We start from the raw sequence: 20557 nt of genomic DNA, 5'->3' as shown, positions 1-20557 counted from the left end.
TCCTCTACCTGGCATGCACCCAGCTTCCTCTTGATCATGTTCATCAAGCTGTTTCAATTCAAGAGAAGGAAGAGGCAGGGGCATAAGAGTAAGAAGAGGAGGAGGAGGAGGAGGATGCTTTTGTGTTCCTGTTCCTGTCTCGCCTTCCTGGTGATTCTGCCAAGCCAATGCTCAGAATTGGTAGGAGCAAAAGAGGGCTGGCAAGTTACTTTGTGCCCACTAAAGGGGTTGGATTTGGCCCGTCGACCAACAGTTGCCAACCTCGAGCTGCATATAAAACAATGTGTCTTAGCCAGGTCTGGCAGTCAGCACAGAACAGTTACCCTAAGTGGAAAGGAACTTTCTCTCTTCCCATGCCACCCTCACTGAACACATCCCTGCCTTTGTTAACTCAGAAAGGAAGGTCTGGTTCTGAATCCCAATTAGCTGTGGGCAAATACAAGTAATCATGTTTCTAATTGGGACTGTTCTTTGCTGAGGTCTCCTGGTGTGTGGCAGGCAGCAGCGAAATGATGTGAAAGCAATGCTTTTGAATATGTAGCTTGGGGGGGGGGGGAAATGAAGACTGGCATTCTGAACGATGCATGACAATGGAGGCTATAACCACCACAAAAGTCATAGGAATCAAATATTGCACAATCAATTCCTTTAAAAAGTACAGACTATTGCAACTCTGTTTCAATGCAATGCATTTGCTTCAACTTTGCTCAGATGCTATCCCCACACCGAATTGGGGGTGTGTGCAAAAAGCTTTTATCCACATTGTAATCAATAATATCCTAAAGGTTTGTTTGGACAACACACATAAGGAAAGCCTGAAATGTTTCTGGAAGCATGATTTAAAAGTGCCACTCAGTGACATACATTTCTCTCTAGAAAAGCATCCTTGTTTTCAAAGAAAGCATAGTATATGGAAGGGACTTCTTCAAAGACAAGTCAGGGCACAATCCACGGAGATGTTCTGCTACTCAAACTGTGCTGAAATGAATGGGAGCTTGAGCAGGATCTTTTGGCAAACTGAGCTCAAGATGTGCAAAAGATTGCTTTAAGCTCCTTCAAACCCCATGAGAGTGCTCCTGAAAATGACAGGGTTGTCAAGGGGCACTGAAGTGCTATGATAAGTGCCAGCTCTACGGACTTGTAAAAAAACAAACAAACAAGCCAGGGTCTGTCAATAACATTTACAGGACTATAACACTCCAAAGTCAGGAAAAAGCCTTTCCACTCAGGAACCAAGGTGCATCTGGCAGCATTACAATGGGGTGAAACAACAACAACTGATTTTTATCAGTGTAGCCACAAACCTTACTGAAGCCACAAACTAAACTGAAAATACAATCTTGATTACTATACAACATAAAGATTTCAAATATTTGCTTTCCTTCTTATGATACCTGTGCTTCCAGGCTTTCGGAGGTAGGTTAGCACTCAGTGTGAAAAGGCAACTTTGCTAAACTCAGTAGAATCATTTCACATTACTAGCTTCAATGTTACACACCAGTTATATATTTCCATGTTTTACTCCCTTATTCAGAATACTAATCAGGCTCAAGATTCTGCTGTATTTAAAAGAGAAGCATCGGACTAAGGATTTTGAGACACAATTAATTCTATAATATTTCACTCTATAGTACAGAGCCTAGCCCTATACCAACACAACTGCACTGAAATGCCATGCCTTGCGAATTTAATGGGGACAATACTATTTAACAGTTTAGCAATAATTTCCTTAAGCAACTGACATCCAAATGTTGCAAAAAATCAGGGTTAAAAACAAACCATCCTGTAATAACTTTATGACCGGGGACAGATGACACAAAAAAGCACAGGACAATATAAAACACTACAATATTTGGAAAGAACATGCAACAATATTAGTCCTCATGAGTCGGAAAATTAAAAGGGGGGGGGGAGCACCCACCTAAATGCAGAGACTCACACTTATGGTAGGGAAGCTGAATACACTGGTTTGCAATCCCAAAGCTCCTCTTCCACAGTCAATCCTCATAACAGCAGCAAAAGGATCTGAGAAGCAGACTGTACTGCTCTCTACTATGCAGCCAGTAGTGGCTTAGTTAGTGTTTCTGATTTAAAGGGGGGGGGGGAGAGAAAGACTGAGAGGGGAGGTGGAGCAGGGAGAGAGAGCGAGAGCGCATCAGTTACCAGCTTGCTCTCAGTCATTAGCTGCTCTGACTCACTCTTCTGCCAGCAGAAGCATCTACAATTCTGTTACCCTGGTAAAGTTACAGTAGAGAAGAGAGGGAATGTGTGCGAGAGGGAGGGAAGGGGGGGGGTCGCAGCGTCTGACTCCAGCGTCATCCGTGCTGAGACTATAGGGATCAGTGAAACAGCTGCTTCTCCGACTTAACTAGCTGCTATAGGTGAGGAGAGCTTTCCCTTTTCCCTTCATTTGATCACTCTGGCATTCTTGTTTCCTCTGCAAATATTTATGTAATGCCGTCTCCCATGCCTCAGGGGAGACAGGAGTTTATTTTCTGCACCGTGGCGAGAGTGAATGCCGCAGCAGTTTGCCAGGTTCAATTTCTGACGCGCTGTTGTTCCACCAGGGTGGATAATTATCTAAAGCCTTCCTTATGCCCAGTTGTATGCAACCTGGGTTTTTTTTTTTGGGGGGGGGGGGGAGGACTGGTAGGTGAATGCAAAACCAGGGGCTGTATATTCATCAAAATGTGTTTATGTGCATGGATGTTTATAAGCACTATGTCACTCTCAGCAATGCAAGCAGAGAAGAGTTCTGTGGAACCTTAAAGACCAGCAGAGGTGTAGCGGCATAAGGATTTGAGGATGAGAAGCCCCTAAACCATATGATTCTGGAAGTTGCTGCTTTAGTTGTTAAGTGCATTCTGGTGCGCATGAGCCCATACCTAGTGCCACTAAAGTAAAGGTAAAGGTACCCCTGCCCGTACGGGCCAGTCTTGACAGACTCTAGGGTTGTGCGCCCATCTCACTCAAAGAGGCCAAGGGCCAGCGCTGTCCGAAGACACTTCCAGGTCACGTGGCCAGCGTGACATCGCTGCTCTGGCGAGCCAGAGCCGCACACGGAAACGCCGTTTACCTTCCCGCTAGTAAGCGGTCCCTATTTATCTACTTGCACCCAGGGGTGCTTTCGAACTGCTAGGTTGGCAGGCGCTGGGACCGAACAGCGGGAGTGCACCCCGCCGCGGGGATTTGAACCGCCGACCTTTCGATCGGCAAGCCCTAGGCACTGAGGCTTTAACCCACAGCGCCACCTGCGTCCTACCTAGTGCCACTAATCACACATAATTCACACTGCTAAGGCTGCATACAAACTATACCTTGAACACACATTTGAAGCACATCCCCACCCCAAAAAGGAATTCTGGGCACTGCAGTTTGATGCTGGGAATTGCAACTCTGCCCAGAATACTTTGATGGAAAGAATGCGCTTCAGTTGTGCCTAATGGTGTACACACAGACATAATCTGGATCAGAGCATATATGGGTAGTATTAGCGCTTCTGTTTTGTCACTAGGTGTCATTATATCGTTGATTAATCACTACCATCAACAGCGTTAGTGGTACACCTCGTAGATGAACACAGCATTAACCTTCAGCTGTGTGTTGAGCAGAGTCTCTAATGCAGGGGTGCTTAACCTCAGGGTTGGGGAGCAAACATGCCTCTCTGTGCCTTTCTAGTCCTCTAGCCTTCCCCGGTCACAACTGTCACTGCCTTTGCTTCACACCCTCCTCAAGAGTTTTTGGCTTCAATGGTTGGAATGTATGTTTGAACTTGCCTGGCTGAAATCAAGAGAGGTGTGCTCATGTAGAAACCACTGACTTCTTCATACCTGGGACGCACAACTGATGTAGCTCCCCTATTTGGATTTCCAGATCACTTGGAATCTCCAGATTTAGGGGGCAGAAAGTGTAGAGAACAGAAGTAGTTGGAGGAGACTTCTGCATGGACAAGGGGGAATTAAAGGAGGCACAAGGGGTTCACAATCCACATTAAGGCAAGCTATGGACAGGCCCATAGAAGTTTTGCTGTGGTGTAATATTATATTCCTGTCATTTTAGAAGCACCATTTCCACTTCCGCTTCATCTGGGGCACAAAACCCAGCTAGCCCCTCTCCCCCAGTAGTTATGGCACTGCTTCCACCAACACAACAATTTCAGTTTGAGTTGGCTTTTGTAGACCTGTTGGATAGCTGTGAAATGGGAATTCTGCTGATTTGACCTATAAAAGTATACTATATTTTTTATTGGTACTTGCACACCTGAAATGCCTCAGTTTGTTATTGGACTTTTAAAGTATGTATTCAACATGCACAAACTTTCACTGGGCTATATATATATTCTAGGAAGCTTTGGGGTGCTAATATCTGCTCACCTTCCTACTTTGTATCTATTCTACTTGTGCATATACAACTTACAAGCTATCTCTGGGGAAGTTTTCAATATAACTTTGCAGTAGCAAATGCAGAAAACCAATAGGTCCAGTTTCATCCTGTCTTCCTTTATTTCAGTCAAATCCCCCCAAAACCTCAATAGCTATATAACAAACATTTGAATACCACATAGGCTAGCCCAAACCTCCCTTTCCACATCATTCAGTGTCCCTGATGTTGCTGCATTTGAAAGAATCATTCATTTCACATGTATCTTGTTTTGCTAATTCAGTAGAAAATGCCAGAGAATGCTGCCTCTCTCCACAATTAGACAGGCATAAAAGCTTCTATTGTATTGCTACTGTGATAGTGCTACTATACCTATGAATTATTCACTCTGTTGAAGTGTAATCTGCCATTGCATTAAAAATAGGTCACCCAGGATGCAGCCAAGTACAAAACACATAATAAGAACCACAAAAGCAAGGTTTGCCTTGGGCAACCGAAGGAACACCAATCTGTGTTAGCTCTGGACTGTATTACATTTACATGAACACAAACGGATTCTTCTTCACTAACATTATAAAAATGTAATATTTCAATGCTTTGCATGTATTAACTTTTCAAATAATCACATGGGTGCTTAAAAGCATCCTACCTTTGCAATCTGTGCTGCTTAACTCTCAACTCTCTTGCAATTTTCGCACAGGGGTGAACATTTAGGACACATTTGCGGATGCATTTCCTTTGGGGGCACAATATGTGATAATTCTTATGAAAATCTGGGAGATGTGCAGTGGGAATAGTAATGGGAAAAGAACTCCTAACACTAACAATACAATCTATTTTTATTACTACTGACAATTTACTCATTTCTTTATAATGCACCCTATATCCACTCCTAATGGCAAGTCTCATGATATTAAAAAATGCATCTTGCATTCAAGTTACATAAATTACAGTGCAATAAAACACACACAAAGAAAGTGCAGACACACCAAACCAGGAGTGGAGAATTTTGTACCCTCCAGCTGTTCATCATCATCATTTTATTTGTATGCCCCTTTCCATAAAAAAGTTCCCACATAAATCATAAAATCTAAAACTAAGAAGACAGCATTAATATCAATCACAATTTAAAATGACATAGATAATAAATAAAAGCAACTCAAAAAGAAAACAAAAACAAAAACAGAGCCCTCTCTGCCCAGCAGCAGCAGCAGCACTCCTTTATGGAGCCTGTCAGGCCCCACCCCAAGCCAGGTGGAGAGAAGTAGGGCAGGACCCTTCAGGCTCCCAGCAGGTCAAAATGCACCCTTCTGCTCCAGCTAGCATGGACATGGGTCAGGGATGATAGAAATAGTCCAGCAACATTTGGAGGGCACCAGATTGAGGAAGTCTACTGTAGAACTGGGAGGTAGACTGAGGTGCGCTAGCGTATCTGGGAGAAAGAAGTCCTGTCGTTTATTTGCCGATTTTCTAGCTGCTGTAGGGAGTTCTGAACAACCTTTCACAAATATGCTTCCCACCTGTCCAGTGGCATAGCAAAGGGGGGCACAATGGTGGCTGCCCCAGGCACCAAAATTGTTAGGGGTTCAAAATTTCAACAGCCGGCGCTGCCTCAGTACAGCTGTGCGCTTCCATTGCTGGGCTCTGTTGAAAATGGCTTCTCCATGCAACCCGGGAAGTGACCTCTCTAGGCAGCAGAACACGGGCTGTACAGTGGAACCTCGTGTTATGTACCGTCCTCCTTGCAAACGCTTCGGGTTACGAGCTCCGCTAACCCGGAAGTAGATGCTCCCAGTTGCGAACTTTGCCCCGGGATGCAAGCGGAAGTCGCGCGGCAGCAGCAGGAGGCCCCATTAGCGAAAGTGCGCCTCATGTTACAAGCAGCTTCGGCTTAAGAACGGACCTCCGGAACGAATTAAGTTCGTAACCGGAGGTCCCACAGTACCTGTTATGCTACTGTACCTGTCCAGGGTTCTCCTTCTTTAGTCTATGCTTTTGCTCTTCTTAAAGGGCCTTGGCTCACCAATAGTAACGACTGTAAGAGGCAGGCATTGACCCATTTGGGAGGCTACAATCCCTGGCATGCAGATTTCTAGAAGCAGCTGCCAACTCTGCTTTGGGCACACTCCTGCCACGTTCGCCACCGAAATGTCACATTTGAAATACGTTTCCAGTTCTGACTTCTCTCACAAACTGTTAACCACACCAAGAGACATTTCTAGTCATTCTTGCATACTATTTCCCTCAACGCCACCCCCCTTTTCTATGGCAGAAGTAAAGAGCTCACAAGTGGGCTTGATGGAACTGTACATTCCAATTTCTCAAAATGCTTAGCAACCAGAACTGGCTGTGCAGCTTTTCTGCATGTTGTGTGTGTGAGAGAGAGTGCGTGAGAGAGTGAGTGAATTCTGTGTTCCCTAATTAATACGCCTAAAGAGCATCTGGAAACCTGTTATGTTTTATTGCAACAGTAAAAAGAGAGAACTGCAAAGATTAGCAATGCAAATGCAATAATGGGATCTAATGCTAGAGGTACTATAGGTGGCAGGTATATGACTCACTCAGCATAGCCACTGAAGCTGATGGACTTATCATTCTTTCTTCTTTCTTTGTAAGAAGTAGAGAATAGTAGAGACTTGTGGGCAGGACATAAATGTTTCTTATCTGAGTCAACCAGAGTTGTGTATATTACAACCACCTAGGTCAGTGGTGGCGGACCTTGGCACTCCAGATGTTTTGGAACTACAAGTCCCATCATCCCTAGCTAACAGGACCAGTGGTCAGGGATGATGGGAGTTGCAGTTCCAAAACATCTGGAGTGCCAAGGTTTGCCACCACTGACCTAGGTGAACATGATGCATAATATGTATATGAATTCAGACACAGAGATCTTGGTTTAAAATGAATTCTGGTTAGTTCAACAAGTGAGTTCCCTAACCCATAGTCTGAGGTTGTGTTGCTATGAAATTGACCATAGTTTGTTTAAAACCAGAGTGTCTGGTTAGGGCTGCATTTTTTCATGGCAAAATTCCAGGGACCACATCCACTGTTGAGAGGGGCTTGATACAATGGGTGTGACTCATTGGCTACTGTACAAAGGGAAATTTCAACCAGGCAAGTCAGAGGTTTCTACATACACTAGCCCTCTTCTCCACCCAGGCAAGCAGGAGACACATTACCACATTGAAGGGCACACTCCAGCCAGTCAAAAGCTGTGGTCCTTCCCATATGTGTTACAGACGCTGCACAAAAAAGTTTTGGGGATTAACCTCTTAATAATTTTAAAGAGACAAATTGCAATGTATAAAATTAACAAAGCTTTGCATACATCGGCATTCTTTAACCTACCTATCAGAAAACAGATTTTCTATTTATTATTTTTAAAATAGCCAATACAGAATGAGAAATAATCCATTTTATTTATCATCTTTGCATTGATGGATATATCCAGTTTTCTAACTTATGACCCACAAATGCTATTATCGGCATTTGAAGCAATTAGGGATAAGTAGTTGCTATGCAAATCATCAGCTTGTGCTTTTTTTTTTTTAAGCTTGCCTCTCCTGCTTTGTGATAAGTGCGAGGAATGGGAAGGGACAAAGAGAGAGAAGAGGGGAAGAAACACCATGGATACTGAGAAAAGAGGAAGAGATCTACGCCACTGGATGCAAGCTCAAAATTCTCAGTAATTTTAATTGGCCCAGACTGTGCCCATTACACTGACCATGTTCCACAAAAAGAGAGTTGTCTGTGTACAAATTAAGTACATGTCCAATCCGCACAATTCATTTCAGACAAAAATTCTAGACCCTTTTGAATCCAGCAGTCTATAATTCTGTACTAAAGCAGTGCAACCTTTGCAATTAGAAAAGGCAACACATGTCAAATAGCTTGTGCTGATTGGACAGGCACTATATTTGTGTACCGCGGGACGCGGGTGGCTCTGTGGGTTAAACCACAGAGCCTAGGACTTGCAGATCAGAAGGTCAGCGGTTCGAATCCCCACGATGGGGTGAGCTCCCATTCCTCGATCCTTGCTCCTGCCAACCTAGCAGTTCGAAAGCACCTCAAAGTGCAAGTAGATAAATAGGTACCACTCCAGTGGGAAGGTAAACTGTGTTTCCGTGCACTGCTCTGGTTCGCCAGAAGTGGCTTAGTCATGCTGGCCACATGACCTGGAAGCTGTATGCTGGCTCCCTCAGCCAATAAAGTGAGATGAGTGCTGCAACCCCAGAATCGGCCACAACTGGACCTAATGGTCAGGGGTCCCTTTACCTTTATATTTGTGTACCTTATTCAGTTCACTTTATTTTTTTTATTTTTTTGTGAAATATGTTTTTCTAATTTTAGGGTGGGAGGCCAGGATGAGATAATTGATGCTGGGCGTCTAGTACAGGGACTGCACCAAGGATTTGTAAAGAGGGACACAGAGAAGAGCTTAGCAGTGCCACCCCATACTTTGTGGAAGCTATATAAAACGAGGCCATGCCATTTTCCCCTGGGTAAACTGGTAGGCATGAAGGATATTTTTTCCCCTGCACATGTCTGGGAATGCTAGTGTGTGGGTGGATAAATCAGGGTTGGAGACAAAGAACAGTTTTTGCAGGCTGTTAAAGGTGGTATGAAATACGCTCATGGTGTGCACACTCATTCCAATGTCATGTCTGTTTAACAGGCTTTGCAGGGTTTTGTAGTGCTTCAAATATTTGCAGAGACTGTTTAATCAGAGTGTGCAATGGGATAAGTATGCACAAAAAGGCAATGACTGCCTCAATCATACTGTCCTCAGCAGTCTTAAAAGCAACTCCAGCCTGGATATCCCAAAGTCATAAATAAACTTGGTCCACCACTCAAAATAAATGTATTAATAAATCTTTCGCAAGTAATGATGAAAGGACGAGTTCTCTTGGCATTGCACGCATTGTCTTACCAATGCCAGGATGTCTGAGTTATCAGCAACTGTTCTGTGAAGAACCACTGTGAATTACATAATCATCAGTGTCTGGGCTTTTCTGAATTTCATTTTCTTCTGACCTCACAGTTTACAGTACCCCCTCCATGTGTAAACAGGAATGCCAGCAGGATTTCCCTGGGCCTAGCATGCTATACATATGTGCCTCGGTGCCTGGGCGCACCCACCCCCAGCAATCTATTCGCAAGAATTGCTACATTTATGGGTTAAACCACAGAGCCTAGGACTTGCCGATGAGAAGGTCGGCTGTTCGAATCCCCATGATGGGGTGAGCTCCCGTTGCTCGGTCCCTGCTCCTGCCAACCTAGCAGTTCGAAAGCACGTCAAGTGCAAGTAGATAAATAGGTACCGCTCCAGTGGGAAGGTAAACAGCATTTCTGTGCTCTGCTCTGGTTCGCCAGAAGCAGCTTAGTCATGGTGGCCACATGACCCGGAAGCTGTATGCCGGCTCCCTCGGCCAGTAAAGCGAGATGAGTGCCGCAACCCCATAGTCAGTCATGACTGGACCTAATGGTCAGGGGTCCCTTTACCTTTACCTAGCCAACCTCCCAGGGCTGTTACAAAGATAGAAAGGGTTATGAAGACAACCCTGGTAGCAAAAGCAAGGTACAAACATATAGTGTCATTCATCAGAAGAAAAGTCAACATTCACAAAAGCAGCACATCTTTGCTTTAACTGCAACATTTCATAGTCCTGATATTTTAAAGCAAAATGCCAAAACATAACAAAAAGCTTGCAAAGCACCAGAGATCTAAAAAATACTACAATGCCCCCCCCCATTCAATCCTTCTACCTGTGGTCTTGTGTGTGTAACTCAGGATAGCACTTTGTGGCTCTAATGAAGTGGATTGTAGTTTGCAACAGCTTATGCTGAAAGAAAGTGGTTAAGACTCTTTGCTTTGTGTTTTGTGTTTTGCTGCAAGAGATCAACGTTGTTACACTTCTCAGTCCTTGAACAGTTTCCCTCAACTGAGTCAACATTATAACTTATTGAGGCTTCTCACCAACAACACAACAATTTTGTTCAAGGAGACAAAAGAAAAAAGAAAAATCATGCTATGCTTTTTCACCATGCCATCTCAACCAATAACATCTCTATAATTTAGATTCCCTTATGTGGCAGAAAGGAATCTAATTAATATAAGAAAGCTTTTTTAGTTGTTGAGCTAATGCAGATACATATAACCATTTGCTTGTTAGTATATCCAACAGATAATACAATTATAATGTAGGATGATGGGTAAGATGATTATGGTAGGCTTTCTAGAAATTAAGTGCATCTTAATAAATAATGCAATTTCTTTAGATTTTCATTTTTGTAACTCCACTCAGGCCTGTTTTCATAGCCATGGGAAAAGGGGGGAGGTGCAAAAGTGGCTAAAGAGTAAAATTGGATTTATTCTGTGGCCGACTTATGCTAAATCCACTCCTTTCTTGGGATTTTAAAGCAAATACTGTTAAGTAAAAATATTATGGAGGAATGCGGTACAAAGAATTGAGACAAGCGAGGATCTTGAAACACACTTTAGCTGAAACCCTCAAAAAGTTGTCAACATGTGACAATATGATGGGCACACATGATGGGCATATGGCTCCACATGCAGGGTATTATAAGATGAGCAAGATTGGCATGCAATGATTTTGAAGCTGCCACAAGATCTGCATAAACCTAGAACCAATGAAAAGAAAATGGGTGTCCCCATTAAATATTTGGTAATCTTGTGGCAACCCCCTAATTGCTGCATCCGTATCTTAGCTTAAACTACCAGTCTATGCAGTTCCCATAGCAGAAGGGTGAGGAAATGTTTCTGTACTCCTATTGCCATCACTAATCCCATGTAACAAGACATTTGCACTGAATGTTCCTATTACGTGATGTCATGGAATCTAATGGTGAAGGAGGAAGGGCTGTGGTGGAGGAGAGAGTTGCAAAAGGACTTCGCTAGAATTCAACACAGAACTGAACTAGTTGCACAAGCAAGCAATGGTGCAACTATATATTGCTACAGTTTAGGTAAGTGTATGTTGTATTTTAAGTTTTCTCTAATAAGACTCCCCACTATGCTCAGATATTGGGAGATGATACTCCCTGGGTTCATTTTACCTTGTAAGTTACATGTGGTAGATGTTTTTTAATGAATGTGCTTCCATTTCTGACATTTACAATGCCAGGTGGAAGGCGCCAAGACCAACAGCTTCTCTTATGCGGCAAAGAGCAATTGTCAAACATATGGAGGAACATTTATAAGAACTATTTCCCGTGTGAAATTGAAGAGGTATGATAAGCTAGCAATGACTTTACCACGCTGAAAGTGAATATGTGGAATTTGGGACTCAGATACTCAGCAGGTGGTGGGTAAATGCTAGGAACGGAGAAATCAACTTTTTCATTTAGAGCATCTTCTTCTTGTTGTGCCTCTCCCTTTTTTCCTTTCCTCTCATGTTTCACTGGCACTGTCCCTTCCCTTTCCCTCCAACATTCATAATGCACCCAATAAACAACCTTGCAGAAATTCAACACCCTTTCTCATCCACAACAAATTCAGGCACTGAATAGTGTTGGGGGTGCAACATTAAGTGTTGGGCGCTCCCTGTAAATGGCTTGGGTCCAGGACACCTACAGGAATGCTGCTCCCGCATGAGCCCGTCTGTCCTTTTAAAGTATGCTCCAGAGCAGCGGTTCTCAGCCTGTGGGTCCCCAGATGTTGTTGGACCACAACTCCCATCATCCCTGAGCTCTGGCCTTGCTAGCTAGGGGTGATGGGAGTTGTAGTTCAACAACATCTGGGGACCCACAGGCTGAGAAAGGCTGCTCTAGAGGCTCTCCTTCAAACATCTCATCAGTGGCAGATGCAAGATGGATGAGGATTCAAGAGATGGCCTTTTCTGTGGCCATGTTTGCAGATCTAGGATTAGATCTGAGACTCCTCCAGGAAACATGCCACTTGTTTCCCTCCTGGCAGACCCCACCCAGTGTGCTTTCCCTGTGGTGCCACCTCTCAAAGCACCTCCTTAGTAGGGCCTCTAGATTGCAGGGGGCGGCGGCAGGCAGTAGCAGGAACAAGCAGAAGGGACATGCTGCTGCATGCACTGTGCCTGACACTTCTCCTTTCAGTGTCAGTTGCCTTGACAGGAAAAATGTCATGCTGGGCTGTACAGGCATTCATTAAGCTAGCCGGGAGAGCCCAGTATGGTTCCCCTCTGGGGAAATAGCTTCTAGGTTGTTGTTTTTGTTATGTCCCCATTATGTCCCCCTGCAATGCAGGAATCTGAGCTAGATCACACATGACAGATGGCCATCCAAGCTCTGCTTTAAAAACCTCCAAGGAAGGAGAGTCCAGCACCTCTCGTGGACATCTGTTCCACTGTTGAACAGCTCTTATCGTCAGAAAGTTCTTCCTGACATTTAGCTGGAATCTATCATTAATTACTGGTATTGTTATAGATTTGGAACTAAAAAACCCCAACAAATTTGTATCAGATGAGATGCTACTGATGAACAGTACCAAGGGCTGTGGCTTAAAGGATTAAACAAAATGAAAACACCCAAACAAACTTGGCATTATCAGCACCACACCGATAAATACAGACTTCATGCCTTAATTACTTTAAATGAAGTAATCAAAAGGCAATAATTAGTGCCTAAGATATGACTTGTTGGTGAATGGTTAGAATAGAATGTCCCAGCAATATCAGGCCAGTGCGAGCTGCTTGGAAGGAAAAAACCATTCCAAAGGTGTGTGGTGCCAGCATACAAAAAGCCACTGACATTATATATAAAAATGTCAAGCGCCTGGTTCATACACTCCCTAGGGCCTTTGTGAGGTGAAGGAACAATGCGGTCTAGCGCCTCTACCCAACCCAAACATTATGAGTCAGGGTCTCCATGTGAAGGTCTGATCACATGAAGGCTCAGTCCCTCCCCCTTTTTGTGGGAAATAAATTATGTGAGAGGCATTCAGCCCAGACAATCCATTAATCTCCATGATGGAAGGGAGGAGGTTTATCATTCTCCCCCCAATGCAAAGACATCAAGTATAACAATGCATGAACCAGGGCAACGTTTGGGAAGACATCTATTAAAGACTAAATACAATTGTGTTCGTGTAAGGCTTCTCTCAAGCGACAGTGCTGTTTTTCAGCAAGTGTTAAGCTAGGAGGCATAAAGGGCTTTGCACACTTCTTAACTCTGTGGGAAGGCTGTAGAAGAGGAGTTCTATCAAATCAATGGTGGGAGACACATATAAGAGAAACACCATCTTCCCCAGAGCTCCAGATTTCTCTCAAGGGGCTGGTGTGCAGCAGGAACTTAAAAAAAAAACCACAGCTATGAGAAGTAAATTCTATAGGAAATTTCAGTTGCCTTGGTGATGAACCAGAGAGAATTATCCTTTCTTTTCCACCAGGGCTCAGGGAGTTCCATGTGCATTCATGTTCCCTTGGAGTAGGAGATAAACCAAAGGGGATAGGCAAAATAAATGAGCTGTGAAAGCTTTCATGAGAAGTTGCTCTCAGTCTCCCAACAAGTAGAATACCTTGCAGACTGGGCAGCTACAGAATCATTACCAAAGAATACATAGTAACATTCCAGTGTTTTTTTGAGGAATGGGAGATGACTGACTGGCCTTTTTAAAATGAAAAAAGAAAAATATATATGAAGGCGTGTCTGTTAAAATAGAACAGCGCTTCCTAAAAAATGCGTAGAATTTGCAATATTTATTGCATATGTTTATTTTGAAACAGTATCATTATTAAAGGAAATCATTATGAAAGGAAAATACAAAATTTCAAAGAGGATATTTCCAAAAACTGCTTGTTGATGGCATTATTGTTGGGGTAGGGGAGAAGTTTAGGATCCAAATTTGAGGGTGGGTTGTGCTGAAGAAGTGATCTATTAATAATCAGGTTTGAGTACAAAATCAGAATCCTTTCCATGCTCAGCAAAATCAGAATAAAGTCTCCATTGCATAGTCTGTTCTGTCTTATGATACTAGTATGGATATCTGCCAAGCTTAAATATATTTAAACTATGGAAAGTTTCAGTATGAAAACTATAGCTTAAGCTGAAATTCTAAACACCCTTAAAAAGGTAAAGGTAAAGGGACCCCTGACCATTAGGTCCATTCCCTTACTAGGGAGTAAATCCTACTGAACATAGTGGGACTTACTTCTGAATATAGCAATCATAGGATTGTGTTTTAAGACAGAAAAAACATGGTCAAAGGCAGTGTGTTACAAAAACCAGTTGCTGGAAACCGCAGGAGGTGGGAGTGCTTTTGTGCTTAGATCTTGCTTGCAAGTGTCCCACGGGCATCTGGGTGGCCACTGTGAGAATAGGATGAGTAGCCTCTTTATGTTCTTAAAAAAGTCACCATAAACTTCAGCTGAAAGGTATTGTCAGTTTCTGACAGTAGGGTGTAGTGGTTAAGAGCGGTAGTCTCGTAATCTGGGAAACCGGGTTCGAGTCTCCGCTCCTCCACATGCAGCTGCTGGGTGACCTTGGGCTAGTCTCTCAGCCTCACTCACCTCACAGAGTGTTTGTTGTGGGGGAGGAAGGGAAAGGAGAATGTTAGCCGCTTTGAGACTCCTTAAAGGGAGTGAAAAGCGGGATATCAAATCCAAACTCTTCTTCTTCTTCTTCTTCTTTCTCAAGATTACTGATCAGCAACTAATTTTGCCAAAGGAAAACTTTTGAGAAAGGTTTGTGTGGTAATAACGTTGGCATTAGCCACCTACCGGCAACAGCCTCACAGGCATGGACATTTGGGTGGTATGAGGTTGGGGTGGTGGTGGCAAAAGCTGAGGTGCTCTCCAAAGGCAGTGTTGCTTGGCCTCCTTGCTAACCAGTATGGGTTTGAAAGGGACACGAAATGAAATGCGTATGAGATACAAACACAATCCCATTGCATTTTCTCCTTTGCAAAGGAAATCGTTTGCACATTTCCCCCCTCCTACTCTGCTTGCTTTAAAAATTGGTAGGGAAACTAGAGGCTAGATAAAGTTGCTCTGCGGGGAGAGAGCTGGCCTGTGAACTGCTAGCTGATCATTTCTGGTCTCGAGGATTAGAAGAGACAGGCAGCCATTACTGGGTCATGCAATGTGTCTGAGGAACCCTTAAGGGGGAAAAGTTGTATATATACACACACATTCATAAATTATGTATGGCTTTGTGGTTACTTATGAGGGGGAAGCCCATTTAATTTTCTCTCTCTCTCTAATCTATTTCTACATTTCAGTGTTTCTCTTTCAATCTACACGTTTGGAATTTTAAAGAAGTGTTTTGTAGATTTTAAAGAGGTCATCTCTGTTTTCTTAAACCCTTATGGAATGTTAATGGCCTTCCTGAACAACACTATATGTTCATGTTTTACCCCTCCAGTGCTCACATTATGTATTCCACCTGTCTGTCCTTTCACTTATTCAAAGCAAAAGGTACCCTTTCAATGTACTGTCTTGATAGCAGTGGTACTTGCACCTTTTCTATCTAAGAAAGAGTATTAACCTATATATATAAAATGCTTCCTGAGCTTCAAAGATGGAGTTTATAACATGCATTGGCAGCAGCTGTGGGAGGGGGAGGCAGAATGCAGCTTATAAATTTTTAAACCATACCATTCAAATTCTATGCAATTACAATTCTGGAAGGAACATCTCAATAGAAGGCAAAGCAAGATTGTGGCTGCATGACCCAATAAGCAAATCAGCTCTAGGCAATGAATTACCTGTGGGGATTAGAAACAGGGACCCAAGGCCTCTGGAACACTGCCCCACAGGGATGCACAGGTGCCCAACTTCTGGCATTCAGAAGTTGTTGAAACCTTCCCTGTTCAAAAGGCTTTTACAGCGCAATCCTAATCACGTCTATTCAGAAGAAAGCTACATTGAATTCAATGGGGCTTACTCCCAGGTGAGTGGGACATGATGGGTATTTTTACCTGGCTATGGATATTAACTGTTCACCAGAATTAAAGATTTAATTGCAGTAGTTCTTCAAATCAATATGTGATTCTCAGCATTTCTCAGTTCTGTAGTTCCTAGCCACACGTAATTCTTCTCTCTGTTCATTTTGGCCTTTTGCCTCTTTGCCTCAGGTCTTCTTCTCTTCCTGTCATTGCCCTGAACCTTCTTCCCAGCATTCCTTTCCTCGCTTCTTATTTCTTTTACTGTCTGCCTCACCCTGGCTATCTCTCCCAAGCAGCAAAACCAAAGGCAAACAATGTCACTCAGAATCAGAAGAGGTAAGTCCAATGCCACCAAAGGCTTTTCTATGGCAGGCAGGCCGTGCAGCAAGTTACTGTTGCTACCACAATATCCACCTTCTGTATAACATTTTTAAACAATAAATAAATAAAAGTGTTTAGGGGTTATATGCACGTACGTGGGGATTTGTAAGTCTTTACTGCAAAGGGTAAATGGAAAGATGATCTGAATTAATTTAAAGGAGAATGATGCAATTAATATTCAATAAAGTAAACACATAAATAAATGAGAAGGATCTCAGAGATTCTTGGTGGCAAGTTTCAGGCTCACTATTTGCTCAAACATCTTTGAAGTGAGATATCTCGAGTGCTGTGGAATGTTTGAGAAACTCTGTGTCATCTTAGCAGAAGCAGCTGAAATATGGGTCATGTAGCATAAGAGCATCCAAGCAAGTTACTCAGCTGGAAAATGGAAAGAATGGGAACAATTAAGGCCCTAAAGGCAGGCATAGGCATGGTGTTGGGTAGCTGTCTCATGGACATTGCAATAAATTAGGGGCTAATATTAATTCATCTCTTATGTCTTGAGAGAGATCTAATAACCCCCGTTTTACCTGGGTATAAGCCCTGTTGAATTCAATACAGCTTACTAGATATGATTAGCATGGCACTGTAAAGTATGTGCTTTGAAGAGCCATTCCATTTTTTAGGCTATGAGATTAACCCCACCCAATGGACCAGAATGTGGTCTAAACCTCCCTTTAAATCCATATCAGTGAAAATAAAAGAACGCACTCTTAAACTCACTTACAGGTGGTACCTAACACCATGGAAACTAACGCTAATTCGCCCAGGAACCTCACCAAAATGCTGGAGAAGATGCACCTCCACAGGCACATACCTCCACATGTGGTGGGAATGTCCTAAATTCCAACGCATCTGGACATCAATCATACAAAAAATACGCAAAAGAACTAAGCAAGTATTAGAAGTCATCCTAGAAGTGGCCCTACTAAACATCTTCAAAGATAATCTATGGTGCTTTTTAATCATAATTTATTTTCCTTTGTAATTGGCCAATGACTCTCCAAGTGTGGTGGTCAGGCTCACTGGAGGTTTTTAAGAAAGAGGTTGGATGGCCATTTGTCGTGATTCTTTAGCTGTGATTCCTGCATTGCAAGGGGTTGGAATAGACAACCCTTGTGATCCCTCTCAACTCTACAATCCTATGATTCATTGTGCCAGCACTGGTTCACATGACACAGTAAACCAAATTATGGCATACTGGGACTGCACAAATCTGCCGACTTCTGGGGAGGTCTTAACTGACTGTCTCCTCCCTGGTCCTTTTTAGTACCATATTGAGCTCAGCAAAGGTTTGGATTAGTGTGTCATCCAAACTTGGACTCATAGTTAAGTTCTCTCACCACCAACCATGAACAGTAGCAAAGAACAAACCTTGGCTACGGCTTGTGTCTAGTGAGGACAGACCTTAACCACAAATCCCAGTTTGGATGGCATGCTAAGCCAAACCTTATCTCAGCATGGCAGCAAAGGGACTGGGAGGAGCAAAGCAGCTATGAATTCCTCTCCACTTGCTGTGCAAACCAAGCCAGTGTGAAATCATGGGAAAAATCTTAGCCATAGCAGAACCTCCCATCAATATATAAAAAAGGGTAACAGGCTTATGCTTTCAAGAACTATATGGAAAGGTACATTGACTTTGCTAAATGCATTGGCACACATGTGGAGGTTTATCTACCTGGAGATATTTAAATTGTCTTCTAAAGAATGACAGCAGGTGGAGAAGTACAGAAGTGTTCACCATGTTTTGCTATAGAAATCAAACAGCGCCTCTTTCAATAGATGCTCTTTCTCTCCAGTGACTTCACTCTGCCAGAATGCTATGGTGATAAAGGCAATACAACAAAACAACCTTGGAGCAGTTTACCACCTGCAGCTTATTCAGGGCCTGCCCCAAATCATTTGGCTTGTGTAGGTGTTTTCACTTCTGATCTTACAATTACTCTGTTTGAAACCAGAAGTGAGTGGACACTGCTGACAGGCAAAGCAATTCAGAGTAGGCAAGAAACCTGTCCTACCCAGCTAGGTAAGGGGATTGTTTTAGTCAGCTACTTTGAGTATCTCTAGCTGTCATACATACAGACTTAAAGGGGGGATGGGGACGTGTGAAATCACCAGCTGTTCAAAAGGAAGGAGAACCAAGTTGTTTGTATAAACTGAATTCTTATGGATTATGCATACATGATTAATCAGGATAAAGATGTACAGAGATCCTTGGCAAGAATAAAATACGTAAGAACCAAGTAACTAAAGGCATATGCTCCCTTCTGCTACATTGCAAACAGATACACCTGTTGTGGTAGGGTAGCAGTAAGTGACTCAGTTTCACCACCTGTTGAGAGATGTTAATGTGCTGTTTGAAATATTTGGTGCACTGCAGAGTTCTATTCAGCCTCCACTTTTTATTGTGTCATGAAACTGTTGTTGTATCCACAGCCATGCTTGCCCATCATCAACAGCCATTCCAGTTGCCTCCAAGCTCCATCAGCTCAAGACTAGCTAACTTTCAAATTAGAAAGCATCATACAATGAAAAAGGAATTGGGTGGATTCTTGGATTCTCTTGTATCTACTGCCATGCTGAATGTAATGTAATGTCCACTAGTGAATGAATCAATACAAATCTACCACGCCAAAGATGTCATACCAAACAATGAAATATTTCAGAACAGCCGATGAGACTGACACTAAATTTGCTTCACTATCTCGGGCTCCAAAACGTATGACATTTCAGCAAGTTGTACACACGCACACAGAGGCCCCTGAGCCCCAATGTGGCATTCTGGAAAAATTAAGATGGCATTGGCCGAGCTTTTCTTACAAGTCGCAGGCAGCCCACTGCCATTATTTATTTAGTTGCTCAAAATATTTTTTACCCAAAGGTTCCAACAACAGAATGCACAATTATGAAAACAGATAAAACCATTGCAATGATAAAACAAGCAAAACTGTTCCAAATGTTCTAAACAGAATAAAATATAAATTCAGCAAGAGAGATGGGTCCCACAAAACATGTACCCCACCCATCCAACCTCCCTACCATGCTGTTATCAGGATATCATGGGTGGTGGGCCCAGAGGGTCTCTTACATTTAGGTAGCAAAATCCTGGTGTTCCAGGTACACTGTAAAATAGGTCAATTTTATTAGCTCCCTAATATAGACTGGAAACTGAAAGCTGAGGAAAGCTTTGTGGCCAAGCTGAGATTTCAACTGGGAACTGCAGCTGGTAGCACATGAGCTAAACCACCAAAAGGTTCATTGAACTTCGTGCAGATCCTAACATTATCCAACACAAGAAAAGCTGGGACAGGGCAGCATAAACAATGATAGACAGATAAATCATTCTCTGTTGCTTTCACAGTTTTATCCAGCTGAAAATGGCTGTCAGGCGGTTGCAATACTCTTTGCTTCTGGAGATGTGGAGACCTGATCTACAACTGCTTAAGCCAGCCAAGCCACACTGAAGTTGATTTTTACTTGCATACTAAAAATCACATCAGTAGGAGTTGCAAATGTTTATGCACATGTGTAAGGGCAACCACTTTAGTGACATGCAACCTGCAACTATAGATTTAGTGTTATAGTTTTCTATAGCTTTTCTATGCATATTTGGTAGAGTGTAAATCCCTAACTCTACGTGTGAGTAAGCGTGCATCAGACTAGGGCTGCAGGACTAGCTTAAAGCCTACTGCCCTCTTTTGCAGTAAGCTTTCTCTGTAACTAATATGAATCTCATTCATTATATCACACCCACAATGCCCTTTTATTTAAGAGGAGAAAGGCATCCCTTTGTGGTGTGTTTTCATCCCTGAAGCTTCCTGACTCTTCAAGAACACTTGATCCTTTAAGAAATATAATGTGGACACCCTATCTTCAACATGTGACGGCAAAAGCAGCAGCAGCTTTGTTAGAGATCATTTA

The 20557-nt window shown here is 42.9% G+C and overlaps 1 protein-coding gene and 1 long non-coding RNA gene across 7 annotated transcripts in view; one reads left to right on the top strand and one right to left on the bottom strand.

Annotated features, from left to right (window-relative positions):
- The window catches only part of RIPOR2 (RHO family interacting cell polarization regulator 2), a 105901-nt gene that overhangs the window by 58063 nt on the left and 27281 nt on the right, over positions 1 to 20557 (bottom strand). The window contains exon 1 of one of the 5 annotated variants that reach the window (XM_083449156.1): positions 1922 to 2226. The exons of the other annotated variants lie outside the window; for them this stretch is intronic. The gene's annotated coding sequence lies outside the window, so the exon portion shown is untranslated. Of the gene's footprint in view, positions 1 to 1921; positions 2227 to 20557 lie in introns of those variants that run through there. 5 annotated transcript variants of the gene reach the window in all.
- LOC310681461 lies at positions 2292 to 20549 on the top strand. Of its 2 annotated transcripts, XR_014513324.1 has the most exons (4): positions 2292 to 2381; positions 16445 to 16591; positions 19073 to 19200; positions 20411 to 20549. It is a non-coding gene; the product is annotated as an uncharacterized lncRNA (long non-coding RNA). The 2 variants fall into 2 exon arrangements; XR_014513325.1 differs by lacking the exon at positions 20411 to 20549 and having other exon boundaries at positions 19073 to 19249.

Source organism: Podarcis tiliguerta (assembly GCF_965153285.1).
Source record: "Podarcis tiliguerta genome assembly, chromosome: 7".
Lineage (NCBI taxonomy): Eukaryota > Metazoa > Chordata > Lepidosauria > Squamata > Lacertidae > Podarcis > Podarcis tiliguerta.
The sequence above is the reverse complement of the archived record's forward strand: the minus strand, read 5'-3'. Positions and strand labels throughout refer to the sequence as shown.